At 45.8% G+C, this 12066-nt stretch overlaps 1 protein-coding gene across 7 annotated transcripts in view; it reads left to right on the forward strand.

Annotated features, from left to right (window-relative positions):
• Nucleotides 1–356: 356 nt before the first annotated feature.
• Nucleotides 357–12066, forward strand: part of LOC127583786 (ATP-sensitive inward rectifier potassium channel 1-like) — a 50594-nt gene continuing 38884 nt past the window's right edge. For all 7 annotated transcript variants that reach the window (XM_052040132.1, XM_052040133.1, XM_052040137.1 and 4 more), the window contains exon 1: nucleotides 357–508. The gene's annotated coding sequence lies outside the window, so the exon portion shown is untranslated. The remainder of the gene's footprint in view (nucleotides 509–12066) is intronic.

Genomic DNA, 12066 nt, shown 5'->3' on the forward strand with positions numbered 1-12066 from the left:
ATTTGCACCTTTCAAAATGTAAATATCTTCATTGCGAGATTGATGTGTGGCTTTGGATGTTTCCAGCTCACAGCTCCGCACGTTCTGGTTGCAAATAGAGCAATTGAATTAAATTAAGTCCCATTAACCTTCACCCCTGAGGGAACTAACAGCCATTCCAGGCATGATTCAGGAACAAATCTGTGGAATAAACTTCATTTTCATAACAGGTACTGCTTAAAATGTAGCACAATGGCTTGATAAGGAGATACTTGCTAACTAAAAAGATTAATAATATGCTAATGTCCAAATTCTTGTTTTTCATTGAATAGAATTACTTTCCAATGCAAAGTTGCATTTGGAACTAACCGGTCAAGACGAAGCCCAGTTATATATAAAGGGCGAAGACTTGAAACTAATTGAAACTGTTTCCAGCAAGTCAACACTGGAGGTATCTGACTGGACAGTCGGTACTGAAGGAGTGCGATCACATCTGGCACAGGCACACTACGTTGCTTCCATTTCCAAGGTAAGAAGTTTTTACCAATGAGGGTGGATTTCTGTTAAGTATTAAACTAAATTCAAATATTCAATTGAATTTTGTTTGGAAAGAGAGGATCAAAGCAAATAAAATTGACATGGATAAAGACATTTGCTTGCAAATTATGCACTTATTTATCACAACAGGAGGGTACAGTAGGGTTCAGCAAAGAAGGAAAGGAGAGTTTCCCAGAAATCTGATAGCACAATGGCATGTTATGACTGCCACAATTCAATTTCAGTGAAAATGAACACTTCAGGAAAATTCAGGGACTTTCTACAACTACTCAAAGTCACGATTTTTGTTCCAGCTCCTGGCCCACTCACGCAAGGAGGATCTAGACAGACAGAGTGTCAGCCAGCCACGCTTGTGAGGCCTGCCCAGGCAGGTCCGAGCCAGTGGAGACCAGTGCTGGGAACCAGCGTCAGATGGGTCACCCCCTGAGTGAAGCAATTACCTTCCAACCCTGGGGCAGTGACCTCCCTATGTTCACCACCCCATTGCCTCAGTCTCCCTCTATGCCAACCCTTTGTCTGTTCTGTTGAGCCTGAGGAGGGGAGGCCTTTCACTCAGCTGCTAATCTGAAAAAAAATGTCTGCCAAAACTGTGGGCAGGGAGAGCCTGTGTCCCCCGTGCCCATCCCAACCACCAGTCCGAGCTGGCTATTGTGATGCCTTGGGGCAGGATTGGGGCAGTTCACAGTGTCAGTGAGTCATACAGCATGGAAATTGGCCCTTCAGCCCACTATGTGCATGCTGACCACGTACTACCTATCTACATAAAGCCCATTTATCAGTTGTGCCAGTATTCATCCTGAGACATCACCTGTGCACGGACTGCACGAACACTGAGCTGGGTTTGGTGGCTCTTCAGTTCTCTGTCTCCTCAGTACCTGTACTCCTGGCTGCTTTATGCATAACAGACAGTGTAGAACACCAGACATAGGTACCGTTCACAGGCATTGACACAGCAACACAGAGTGAACTCAGACATAGCTGCTATACCTCATTCTGCTGCACTTGGTGAAACCACAATCACAATTGGAAATTTGTGGGTGGTGCCCTACTGTCACGTGATTGTCACTCAGGGAGAGAGACTCTGATAAGATAAGATAAGATAAGATAAGATAAGATAAGATAAGATAAGATAAGATAAGATAAGATATCTTTATCAGTCACATGTACATCGAAACACACAGTGAAATGCATCTTTTGCATCGAGTGTTCTGGGGGCAGCCCGCAAGTGTCGCCACGCTTCTGGCGCCAACATAACATGCCTACAATTTCCTAACCTGTACGTGTTTGGAATGTGGGAGGAAACCGGAGCACCTGGAGGAAACCCACACAGACATGGGGAGAACGTACAAACTCCTTACAGACAGTGGCTGGAATTGAACCTGGGTCGCTGGCACTGCAAAGCGTTATGCTAACCGCTACACTACCGTGCCTGCCCTCTCTGTTGGGTATTCTCTAGTCTCCACTCCAGCTCCTGACTGCTGAGCTTCCAGACATGACTCACCTCCCCAACCTGCCGAGCCTGGGTTTGTGCAGCCTGAGATCTGGCCGCGTTAAATATCACAACCGGCTGTGGTCACACTGCTGAACTTCAGTCTGCATTCGTGTCAAGTGAATCTCCCTGCTGGGAAAGGCAGAGAAACACCTGAGAAGTAACATTAGAATGGCGACAGGTGAAGACTCCAGGTGCGATCAGCATTTGTAAGGGTGCTGTGTTGGGCTCAAGTTGCCTCTTTGCAGAGGGAGTACGAGCCAGTAGTTGTAGCTGGGTCCCCTGCTCCCGGTTATTATTCCTTTTTCCTGCTGGTAAGCCCCTATGTGTGGGTGAGGACAGCACTGGGCTCATCCACTTCCACCATTGTCAACATTAGCTGAGTCTCTGGGCTTGTCCCTGGGAGAACAGTCACTGATTGAGATGTCAGCACCACAGAAAGGCACCAATATTGGCAGGTGTGTGTACCAACTACTGGTCTGGCCAGTGTCACTGTAAGTCATGCAATGTAAATCAGTGGAGAGGACCTGGCCCCCTTTCATGGGCTGGTGCTGACCTGTGAATAAGGAAGAAAGGCCTTGGGTTTCTTTTCACCTTGTATGACGTCAGCGTAGTTCAGAGAGCTTTACATCTATTGAAGTACCTTGGAGCCGATGGGTATTGTTCATGTTATGGATAGCAAGGTTAGCATTTATTGCCCATCCCCATTTGCCCTTGGGAAGGCGGTGGTGAGCTACCTTCTTGAATTGCTGCAGACCTTCTGGTGAAAGCACTTCCACAATGCTGCTCGGTAGGGAGCTCCCAGTGAGGATGTCAGCGGGGAACCTGTGGTTGGTGATGCTCCAAGGCACCTGCTGTCCTTGTCAGTGGAGCTGGTCATGGTCTGGGAACTGCTTTTGGAGTCCCAGTGTGAGTGACTACTGTGGGTTTGTGGATGGGCACTGGTGCTGGAAGGAGTGTAGTTTAAGGGTGGTTTACGGGGTGCCAAACAAATGGATTGTTTCGTCCATGGAGTTGAGCTTCTTGAGTGCTGTGGCAGCTGTGCTTAGATTGGAGGATATTGCACCACACTCCTGATTTGTGCCTTGTAGACAGTGGAAAGGATTTGTGCATGAAGAGTGGTAATTCTTCTACTTAGTGGCACCTATCACCAGTTGAGTTTTTGATTAATGGTGACCTTCAGAATATTGATGGTGGGGCACTCAGTGATGGTATCATCATTGAATGTCAAAGATAGGAGGGAAGACTCTCTCTTGTGTGGTCTAAATGTAGCTTACCACTTATCATGCCTGACTTGTCTTGGTCTTGCTGTATGCAGAAGGAATTGCTTCATTTTTTGAGGAGTTGTGAATGGAATTGTGCATTGCGAAGCTATCGGCAAGCAGCCTCACTTCTGATGGAGCAGCTGAAGATGGTTGGGCCTAGGACACAGCACTGAGGGACACCTGCAGTGATGTCCTGTTGCTGGGATGGTCGATCTTGAGAAACCACAAGCATCTTCCTTTGTGTAAAATGTGACTCCAACCACTAGAGTGTTTTCCCTTTGATTCAGATTGGCTTCAGTTTTACCAGGACACCTTGATACCACACTGGGTCCATCGCTGCTTTACTAACAGGGACGGTTACTCTCAGCTCTCCTCTGGAACTCTGCTCTTTAATCCACGTTGAACCAAGGCTATGATGAAGTCTTGAACTGAATGGTCCTGGTACAACCCAAACTGGCATTGCAGGCAGGTTATTGGTGCATCAGTGCTGCCTGATAGGACTGTGGATGGCAGTTGCCATCACTTTGCTGGTGATTGAGAGTGAACCGACTGTGTTTCAGAGTTGCACAGAGCTCAGTACTTTGACCCTTGCTGTTTGTTGTGCATAATGTTGATTGAGACCCAAGTTCAGGGGCACGATAAAGAACTTAGCAGATGAGTCAAAAATTAGTCTTGAGGTTGCAGTGAGGAGGAAATCTTTAGACTGCAGCAAGATCGCCCGGTGAGTTGGGCAGAAAAGAGGCAAATGGAATTTAAACCAGAGAAGTGACGTCTTGTGTTGGGACTTTTCCACAGTCCTGCGGTATCTCCTCTTGCCCCCGCTCACCACCCTGCTTTGATTTACTTCTATCCACTGGTGGTCAGAAAATTGCCTGCAATGCTTTCTCTTTGTGTACCTGTATGATCCCCTCTGGTATCCCTCCCACAGCATTCCCTTCAATTTCACACCCACCCATTACCACACAGAATGTCGTCTGAAAGAATAGTTTCGACATGAAGGTTCCAAGCTCCACCTCAACACCTCCTCTCTTTACTCTCCCCTCTCTCTCGAATTGTTCAGCGCATAGTCCTGGATGAACAGAAAGCCATTGCCTTTGGATTCTATCACAAACTCTCCTCCCTAAACATTTACTCCCTTCCTTTCTGACAAACTTCTTTCTCACAACCTCACCTCTGACCTGAAGATGAGCCTTCGACCAAATCTCCATGCCATCACTAAGACTCTAGATTGCACCTCATCACATTGCCTGACCACCTGCCTCAGCTCATCAGTCGTTGAATCCATTGCACAAATGTGCTGCCTCTGGACGCAACTATTCTTGTTGGCTCCAAGCTGTCCTTCCTCATAGCTCTCGAAGTTATCTAAAACTCTGCGGCTTGTGTCCTACCTCACACTGAGTACCACTCTCCCCTTCTGCCTGTGTTTGTTGCACTGGCTCCCAGTTAAGCAATGCATCAATTTTAGAGTCACCATCCTTATTTTCAACCCCCCCATAGCCTCATTCCTCCGTCTCAGTACTCTCCTCCCACTGAGATTTTGTTCTCCATCAGTCCAGTCCCTTTCTCATCGCTGTATTTAATTGCTCTTCCCTGGAATGTTTCCCATAAAGTTCTCCACCTGTCTCCCTCTCTTTCCTCCTTTAACCTATCTCTTTCCAGCTTTTTCCACATTCTTACATTACCCCTGGTACAGTTGACAACCTTGTTTCCACAGGCCCACTCTATCCACACCATTGTCAAGAACTTATTGGCACAAATTCCATTTTCCAGGGCTCGGCCTGTGGCCTTCTGTCCCACAGCATTTCATCTGCTCATCTAAATATGCCTTGAACTTTGAGAGCCTCTGCCTCCACCATCCACTCAAGGAGTGTGTTCCAGATTCAAGCCACCACCTGGGTAAAAAATACTACCTCAAATCCCCTCTAAACCTCCTACCCCTTACCTTAAACCCATGTCCTCTGGTTATAGCCACATCTGCTTAGGGGGAATGTTTCTCACTATCTACCCATCTACCCATCAGCTCAGTCAGTCCCCCCTCAGACTTCTCTGCTCCAAGGAAAACAAACCCAGCCTATCCAGTCTCTCCTTATACTTGAAATATTTCATCCCACTCAATGTTCTGGTGAATCTCCTCTGCACACTCTCCAATGCAATCACATTCTTCCTATGGTGAGGTGACCAGAACTGTACATAATGCTCCAGCTGTGGCCTGCATAATGTTTTATGATTGGACAATAACTTCCTTCATTTATGCCTGGCTAATGAAGGCAAAGTTCTCCCCTCATTGACACACTTAATCACCTCCTTGAAACCTTCAAATTACTCAGAGAGGAACTCCCCTTTCCAGAGCCATGCTGACTATCCCTGATCAGTCCCTGCCTCTCCAAGTACAGTTCATCCTGTCCCTCAGACTGTTTTCTGATAATTTGCCGACCATTGACATTAGACTAACCGGCCTGTAGTTACCTGGTTTATCACTGCCGCCCTCCTGTCTTCTGCACTTCACCTGTGGCCTGTGAAGATTTCAAAATCTCTGTCAGAACCCCCAGCAATCTCCTCCCTTGCTTCCCATGGCAACTGAGGTACATCTCTTCAGCCCTGCGGATTTATCCAGCTTTATGTCTGCTCAGGCATCTAATAGCTCTTCCTTTTCACGGTAATCTGTTCTAGAATTCTACCATACTCCCTGAATTCTCCATCTACAACGTCCTCCTCCATAATGAATGCAGATGAGAAATATTTATCTAAGACCTCACCTACATCACCTGGCTCCATGCACAGATTTCCACTTTGGTCCCGAATGGCCCAGCTTCTTCCCTGATTATTTTCTTCCCTTAATATACTTATAGAACAGATAGATTATCGAACAGTACAGCACATGAAACCCCACCATGTCTGTCCTGAGCATGATGCCAAATGAACCTAATTCCTGCTGCCTGATCTGTATCCCTCCATTCCCTTTCTATCTAAAAGCCTCTTGACACCACTATCCAATCTGCTTCCACTACCACCCCTGGCAGTGTGTTCCAGGCACCTACCACTCTGTGTAAAAAAAAACTTGCCCTGCATTTCCCCTTTAAACTTTGCCTCTCTCACATTAAAGCTATGCTCTCTAGTATTCGATATTTCTATCCTGGGAGAAAGATTCTGACTGTTTATCCTATCAATGCCTCATAATTTTATAAACTTCTATCGATCTCCCCTTAGCTTTTGACACCACAGAGGAAACAATCCAAGTTTGACAAACTGCTCCTTATAGCTAATACCCTATAACCCAGGCAACGTCCTGGTAAATTTCTGCACCGTCTCCAAAACGTCCACTTCTCTTGTAATAGGGCGACCAGAACTGCCCGCAATACTCCAAGTACGGCCTAACCAAACTTTTATACAACTGCAACTTGACTTCCTGACTCTTATACTCTATGCCCCTGGTGATGAAGCCAAGCATGCCATAAGCCCTCTTTACCACTTTCAGGGAGCTATGGACTAGGACCCCAAGATCACTCTGCACATCAATTCTGTTAAGGGTCCTGCCTTTTACTGCATACTTTCCCCTTATGTTTGACCTCCCCAAGGCCAACACCCCACACTTACCTGCATTAAACTCCATCTGCCATTTCTCTGCCCAGATCTGTAACTGATGTCCATCTTGCTGTATCCTTTGACATTCTTCACAGTCTGCAACACTACCAAGTTTTGTGTCGCCTGCTTATACTTGCTTTGGGATATTTATTAATCTTGTCCACCGTGCAATTCTGTTCCTCCTGTTTACCCTCTGAAATATTCTTAAGGTACCCACTGGACATTCCATCCTCCTGTAGGACCTGTCCTGCTTTCATCTCTGCACCTTCTGTGAACTACCTTTACTTCCCTTCATCCAACTCTTAATAACCTTTGCCATCCTTGGACTGGTTGGCCTGACACTTCACCCTCACAGGAATACATTATCCCGGCACTCCCACTATTTCATCTTTGAATGACTCCCATTGGTCACTTGTAGATTTCCCTGTAAGGTCCTGTTCCCACTCCACATTTGCCAGCTCCTGCCTTATCATGTGGTAATGGATGTATGCCATTTCGGTCTATCCATGTCCTTCTTCCTAATGTCCTTAAACCTTACAGTCTTATGGTCACCTTCTCTGCAATGCTCTCCCACTGACACTCCCTTCACTCACTGACTGCTTTCCAAGAGATTACATCCAATACTGCCTCTTTTCTAGTGACTCAAATGCATTCCCAGATGCATTTAAAAAATGTTGCCCTCTCTAAGCCTTTCAAATTATCCCCAGTTAATATTGGGGAAGTTTAAATCCTTTACCATGAGAACCTTTTTATTCTTACACCTCTCTGTGATTTGCCCACATATCTGCTCTGTTTGCCACTGACTAAGAGTATACCCACAGCAATGTGATCACCCTCTTGTCATTTCTAGGTTCCATCCACATGGCCTCATTTGAAGAACTTTCCAGGATATCCTCCCTCATTACTGCAGTGATGGGCCCCTTGATTAATATTGCAATGCCCCCTCATCTTTTACAGACACCCCCACCAGCCCTGAAGATTTTTTACTCTGGAATGCTGAGTTGCCAGTCCTGCTCATCTTTCAACCACATCTATATGATGGCTCCAATATCATATTCACATGTCTTAATCAACACCCTCAGTTCATCTGCCTTACTTGTCAGACTTCTTGCAATAAAATAGATGCAGTGCAGCCTTGTATTCCTCTCAAGTGCTTTATCATGCCTATGTACAGTATGCTCTGTCTACTGGACTGACTTGGTTTTGCTGTCGTTTTGGGCCTGTTGGATATGGGACATACCTGTTGGTTTGAGATCTCAGGGATGAACAAAATAAAGGAATAAACAACATAAGAACTCTCATAATACAGAATTGAAATAAATAGCTCAAATTCTTCGTCTCTGCTGGGTCCCAAATACACAGAAGTAAAGGGATGATTATTTGTTAGTGCAGGACATGAGTGAAGCAGAATGTAAGGCCCTTTCCCTGGAATAGGACAATACTATTTTAGCATATAATCCTGCTTGAATAATACAAATCCATCCATCTCCATTTTAAAGAGCTAGGTAACATTTTGGGATGTTTACTTCATGTGGAAGAACACTGAAACCTCAAAGTAGGGTGAGGTAATTCAACCGCTCCAGGTTTACTGTGCCCTTTATGTGCAGATCAGGGCTGACCTATACCTGAACTCCAAAGTTAAAGTCGAGTTTATTGTCATATGCACAAGTACATGTATGCACTTACCTGCAGCAGCATCACAGGCTCACAGCATTCACAATAAAAACATAAATTAAACATAAATTATACACAATTTTTACAAGACAGAACAGAATTACAACAAAAAACAAAAGTCCATTTTTGTGCGAAGAGATCAAAGTGGTCATAGTGTTGCTAAACTGTAGTGATTAGGGTTGTGCCGGTTGGTTCAAGAACCGAATGGTTGAAGGGAAGTAGCCGTTCTTAGATCATAGATCATAGAACATAGAACTGTACAGAACAATACAGGCCCTTTGGCCCACAATGTTGTGCCGACCTTTAAACCTTGTCTAAGAATATCTAACCCCTTCCTCCCACATATCCCTCTATTTTAAATTCCTCCATATGCTTATCTAGCAATCTCTTGAATTTGACCAATGTACCCACCTCCAACACCGCCCCAGGCAGTGCATTCCATGCCCCAACCACTCTCTGGGTGAAAAACCTCCCTCTGATATCTCCCTTGAACTTCCCACCCATTACCTTAAAGCCATGTCCTCTTGTTTTGAGCCTTGGTGCCCTGGGAAAGAGGCGCTGGCTGTCCACTCTATCTATTCCTCTGAATATTTTGTACACCTCTATCACGTTTCCTCTCATCCTCCTTCTCTCCAACGAGTAAAGCCCTAAGTCTCTTCTCAAAATGCATACTCTCTAAACCAGGCAGCATCCTGCTAAATCTCCTCTGCACCCTTTCCAATGCTTCCACATCCTTCTTATAATGAGGCGACCAGAACTGGACACGGTACTCCAAGTGTGGTCTAACCAGAGTCTTATAGAGCTGCATCATTACCTCGCGGCTCTTAAACTCGATCCTCCGACTTATGAAAGCTAACATCCCATAAGTTTTATTAACTACCCTATCCACCTGTGAGGCAACTTTCAGGGATCTGTGGATATGAACCCCCAGATCCGTCTGCTCCTCCACACTACCCAGAATCCTGCCATTAACTTTGTACTCCGCCTTGGAGTTTGTCCTTCCAAAGTGTACCAACTCACACTTCTCTGGATTGAACTCCATCTGCCATTTCTCAGCCCAGCTGTGCATCCTATCAATATCCCTCTGCAATCTTCGACAGTCCTCCACACTATCCACAACACCACCAACCTTTGTGTCATCAGCAAACTTGCTAACCCACCCTTCCACCCCCGCATCTAAGTCATTAATAAAAATCATGAAACGTAGAGGTCCCAGAACCAATCCTTGTGGGACACCACTAGTCACAGCCCTCCAATCCGAGTGCACTCCCTCCACCACAACCCTCTGCTTTCTACAGGCAAGCCAATTCTGAATCCACATGGCCAAGCCTCCCTGGATCCCATGCCCTCTGACCTTCTGAAGATGCCTACCATGTGGAACCTTGTCAAACGCCTTACTAAAATCCATGTAGACCACATCTACTGCACTATCCTCATCAATCTGCCTGGTCACCTCCTCAAAGAACCCTATCAGGCTTGTGAGACATGATCTGCCCTTCACAAAGCCATGCTGGCTGTCCCTAATCAGTCCATGATTCTCTAAATGATCATAGATCCTATCTCTTAGAATCCTTTCCAACAACTTACCCACCACAGACGTAAGGCTCACTGGTCTATAATTCCCTGGACTATCCCTACTTCTTTTTTTGAATAAGTGGACAACATTCACCACCCTCCAATCCTCCGGTACCATTCACGTGGACAACGAGGACTCAAAGATCCTAACCAACGGTTCAGCAATCTCCTCCCTCACCTCACGGAGCAGCCTGGGGAATATCCCGTCAGGCCCCGGGGACTTATCTGTCCTAATATTTTCTAACAGCTCCAACACATCCTATCTCTTGATATCTACATTCTCTGGAACATTACCCTCACCAACACTGTCCTCAGCGTCATCAAGACCCTTCTCCTTGGTGAATACTGAAGAGAAGTATTCATTGAGAACCTCACCCACTTCCACAGCTTCCAGGCACATCCTCCCACCTTTGTCTCTAATCGGTCCTACCTTTACTCTTATCATCCTCTGTAAAAAATGCCTTGGGATTTTCCTTAACCCTACTCGCCAAAGCCTTTTCATGTCCCCTTCTTGCTCTCCTCTGCCAATTCTTTCTTTGCTACCCTATATTCTTCAAGATACCTATCTGATCCTTGCTTCCTAAACCTTATGTATGCTGCCTTCTTCATCCTAACTAGTTGTTCCACCTCTCTTGTCACCCATGGTTCCTTCACCCTGCCATTCCTTCTCTGCCTCACTGGGACAAATTTATCCCTAATATCCTGCAAGTGATCCCTGAACAATGATCACATCTCCATAGTACATGTCTCTTCAAAAATGTCATCCCAATTTACACTCCCAAGTTCTCTCCTTATAGCCTCATAATTTGCCCTTCTCCAATTAAATATCTTCCTGTCCTCTTTGCTCCTATCCTTGTCATGAACCTGGTGGTGTGGGACTTCAGGCTTCTGTACCTCCTGCTTGATGGTAGCTGTGAGAAGATGGCATGGCCCATCTTGTGGGGATCTTTGATGATGGATGCTGCCTTCTTGAGGCAGTGCTTCATGTAGTTACTACATGGTGGGGAGGGATGTGCCCGTGATGCATTGGGCTGAGTCCACTACTCTCTGCAGCTTCTTACGTTCCTGTGCATTCGAATCACCGTACCAGACCCTGATGCAACCAATCAGGACACTTTCAACGGTACATCTGTAGAAATTTGCTGGAGTGTCCGGTGACAAGCTGAACCTCCTTAACCTTCTAAGAAAGTAAAGACGCTGGCATGCATTCCTTGTGATTGCATCTGTGTGCTGGACCCAGGACACATCATCCGATACATTAATGCTCAGGAATTTAAAGCTGCTGACTCTATCCACTGTCGATTCCCCTATGTGGACTGGTGCGTGTTCACCCTCTTTCCCCTTCCTGAAGTCAACAATCATCTCTTCAGTTTTGCTGACCAGTTCCCTGTCTTGGGGGCAACATCATTTGTAACAAAGGCCCATCAGGTTGGGAGTTATCAGATGAACCCCAATCTCAATTTCTACAGATTACCACTACTCACACATGAGTTCAACAGGATCAGTATTCAGGTTTTAATAATTTCAGCAGAAAAATTGATGTTTAATTTTGAATATTTACTTTGTTTTCTATTTGTTGAGTTTTTGTGTTATACAGAATTGGGGATGAGGAAGCAGGCAATTTATCAATGGCAATGCAGTACTAACAGCTTTATATAAACACCCATCATAATGTCAAGTATTTCTGCATGAACCAAAATCTCACCCGCAATAAATCATTGGACTGAGTTGGTCAGGATTCAGCTCTGTGCCCCCTTCTTCTCCCCGTGCTTTCCGAGACCAGAAGCAGTGGGTGACCACACTGCCTCCCCACACCTGGGAGGTGTGGTTGTGGCAGTGATTCACTCTCAGGTGGGGGAGTACCCCAGAACCCCCTGATAACCTTCCATGGGCTGGGCACTGAGCCACCCTCCTGTCAAAGGCTATGAAGCCTTGCAACAGTTT

This window comes from Pristis pectinata, chromosome 27 (assembly GCF_009764475.1).
Source record: "Pristis pectinata isolate sPriPec2 chromosome 27, sPriPec2.1.pri, whole genome shotgun sequence".
In the NCBI taxonomy this organism is placed as follows: domain Eukaryota; kingdom Metazoa; phylum Chordata; class Chondrichthyes; order Rhinopristiformes; family Pristidae; genus Pristis; species Pristis pectinata.